Source organism: Antrostomus carolinensis, unplaced genomic scaffold, assembly GCF_000700745.2.
Source record: "Antrostomus carolinensis isolate BGI_N321 unplaced genomic scaffold, ASM70074v2 scaffold25738, whole genome shotgun sequence".
NCBI classification, from domain to species: domain Eukaryota; kingdom Metazoa; phylum Chordata; class Aves; order Caprimulgiformes; family Caprimulgidae; genus Antrostomus; species Antrostomus carolinensis.
In genome coordinates this window covers 29,344-32,626 of record NW_010335409.1, presented here as the reverse complement: position 1 = coordinate 32,626, position 3,283 = coordinate 29,344, and positions in this window count along the sequence as shown.

Below are 3,283 nucleotides of genomic sequence, written 5' to 3'. Positions count from 1 at the left end.
GAAAGACTAGTTCTCTTTAACTTACATTTCTCAGTTGGTTTTTTTTGTTTGTTTCCAGGTTCCTATTTTGAGACATCCATAGTTTGCATAAGACCATTGGGAACCATTCCAGAGTATTCCTACAAAAACTAGTTCTCCTCATTTGCTGACTCTAGTCCAAATCTGTGGTGACAGGGGCAGGAGCAAGAAATCTCAGGAAAGAATTTTTATGGTCCCTATTTTCAAGCTTTAAGTCTGAGTAGATTTGGACCATAGTAACAAAAAAGTTCTTGTACCCTTTACTGGTTCTTGCCCGATTAGTTTCATCTGTAGAAGCAGAACTAAACTCAAAGGGACCAGCAGGTGGGCATATTGCAGTCCCACAGAGTTCCCAAACTTACGTGCTAGAGCATGAGTTACTGAAACAGTTGAATTAAAATTGTAAACATTTGTAGACAAATTTTTGCAGATGTTACTCATGTATGCTTCACACCCATAATTTGCAAGTCAAATAATGCCAATATTTATGTACTGTAAGTATATAATTATGTTGCTATGGAACATAATATCCCCCCTGTAACTCAGGCTCAGGATAAAGAGATTTAATTCACTTAAAAACCAAGTTCTGGTTGAGATGTTACATACCTATCACAGCGTACATGCTCCTGCAACTTTTACGCTCGTTATTATGCGTGTGAACAGTCAATGATTTCAGTGAGACTCCTCACATTAAAAGCAATTTTTATTCACTAAGTCAATAATGTCTGTAATCTTTTATTACACATATGCTCAAAGTTTCAAGAACTGGACTTCAACATTAGAGTACAATGGTCAGGTTTCAAAAGCACAAACATGGGTGAGTCCTGCTGACTACGAACTGGAAAAATACTTCAGCTTTCTGGATCTACTGAAGTTTAACGATACCACCTACTACCTATTGCTTCCTTAGCAACAGAGCTGTTTACTTTTCAGCTCAGTGTGATGCAAAGTGCCGTACCTCTAACATCACTACCTAGCAGAAAATAATTAATGCTATATCTGCTAGATTCCACAAGAAAATAAAACGGTCATGAGACAATGCAAGAAATTACAGAAGGTTTGGGGGGTTTTTTTTGGTTGGTTTGTTTGGGGTTTTTTTAAGATCACGTAGTTATGGTCAGGTTAATTCTTTTAGTTCATCTTTTTCATTCCCAGAATGAAAATTCCCTTAAGATGCAACTAAAATTAAGTGTCTGTATCTATAATTTAGGAAGATAATTTTGGCATCTCTAATTACCATCAGAACAAGCTTTACATGCTTTTTTAGTAACTCCATTTAACAGACATGATTAGAGAACACTGAAGTATAAGATCTGGATCGCAATTACAGCATTTTCTACTTCTAGGTCCATTGTATCACTACAGGGTCAAAAAGGCTGCTTAATTCTTACCTTTCCCAAAGGAATTAAGTTTACTCCCAACTGAGAATTTTCTAGAGTTGAAACCATTTTCCCTTATATAGTGTGACATTGCTATAAGTTTTTCTTCCAAACATTCTCACGATATAGACATTCAAAATTACTTAAAACATTTTTCATATAAAACCTCAAGTATAAAAAATAAACAAGAAGCACGTGAAATGCTATTAGAGAATAGTATTTCAAGCATATAAAGATTTAAACATTTTAAAAATTCCATATTTACCAGAACACCCACAGCTGGTTTATGCTGGTAAAAAATACAACTAAAAAGGTACAGATAGATTTACTTTCCCTGTGTTTCTGTTTCTCGATCTACTGTGACACCTTCACTGGTGGGAAGCTGATTTAAAAAATAATATTATTTAATCAGCAGAAGCTGAGGAACTCTCATCTTCAAGAAACAGTATTTCAGTTCTGAAAAGACCCTCCTCACTTATCGATAGCCTGACTTCAAACTCGAAGCAAGAGTTAGCAGCCAGGAGCTCCCCGATCTGTCCCAAGTCACAAAGCAACAACGAGAAATACTTCTTTTCAAAAAGGCTTTACAACTGACAGTACTTATTGGTCACATGTCCCCCAAAATGAAAATATTCCCTTGCATGTTCTGAGAAATAAAACCAATTTGTCCTCCTTCCTCCACCCACAAATCTGCATTTTTAAATGGAAAATGATTATATAACAACACAGCTGAGGAGATAGTAAGTCTTCTGGTTCTGGAAGACTGAAAAAAAAAACCTTAAAAAACTACTTCAAGTGACACTACCATATAACACATGTAATTAGCTACCTTTATGAGAAATTTTAGAGTATTACTTAATCATTAGAATTGTTTAGGAAAAATAACAAGGAAAATAATTTTTAAAACTGTTAGACTGCTGAACATATTCTGAACACATGTAAAAGTTTCTATTTTAACACGCAACTTCCGGGTCTTAAAAAACTTATGGAAATCAAAGGGAAAGGAGAAATACAAGTATATTTCCCTCTCTAGTTCCCTATTCCTCTTATCACACCAGTTCTGGATTGCAATGATGGTGAGACAGCTACTCTCTTCACTAGATAATGGGAACATGTTATAGAAAAAGCAAAAAGGCCTTAAGTATTAGAAATGGGTATCCTGGGCAATCAAGTAATAAAATTTTAATCTAATGGAGATTACACAGATCCCACTATTGCAAACTTTCACCTAATAGCTAAAGACAATTTTTGCTGTATGCGCATTTTTTTAAAGCCTCAAAATACTGAGTAACCTATAACAACAGGTAAGAAAAGCCACATCTAGCATCACCAAATGAATAAACTCCATTCACAGTGTAAAAGGGCAAATTCATACTGAATGAATACTACGCATGTGGGGTATACAGGGGGTGGGATCTGGGGTTGCCTTTCTTTTTTTAACTAAAAGAAAATTCCACTTTCATACATGCTATAAATGCACTTGTCCTTATAAAGACTGTAGCAATGACAATTTTTAAGCTTGCAGAAAGGTTCAGTCCTAGAATATGATACATATCTCTTGGGAGAACGAACAAAGACGAAGAAAGAAAAAAAAAGACATAATGTTTAATGGTGCTTTAACAACTGCCTAGAAGGGAATGCATCTGGGTTGTACGCTCCCACTGCATAACCCCAGACTTGCATCTGAAAAGTTAAGTTTCCAACAGTTTATACAAAAATTTTGCACTTGAAATCCTACTTTTCCAGATATAATCTTAAAAGCCAAAAATTATTTCAAGTGCAGATATAAACTGGGACAAAAGCCATTACATATGTAGGAAGACACATCAATACTCAAGAGTTAATTAAAATAAGAACTTTGTCTTGGTCTCAGTATTATTACTCAC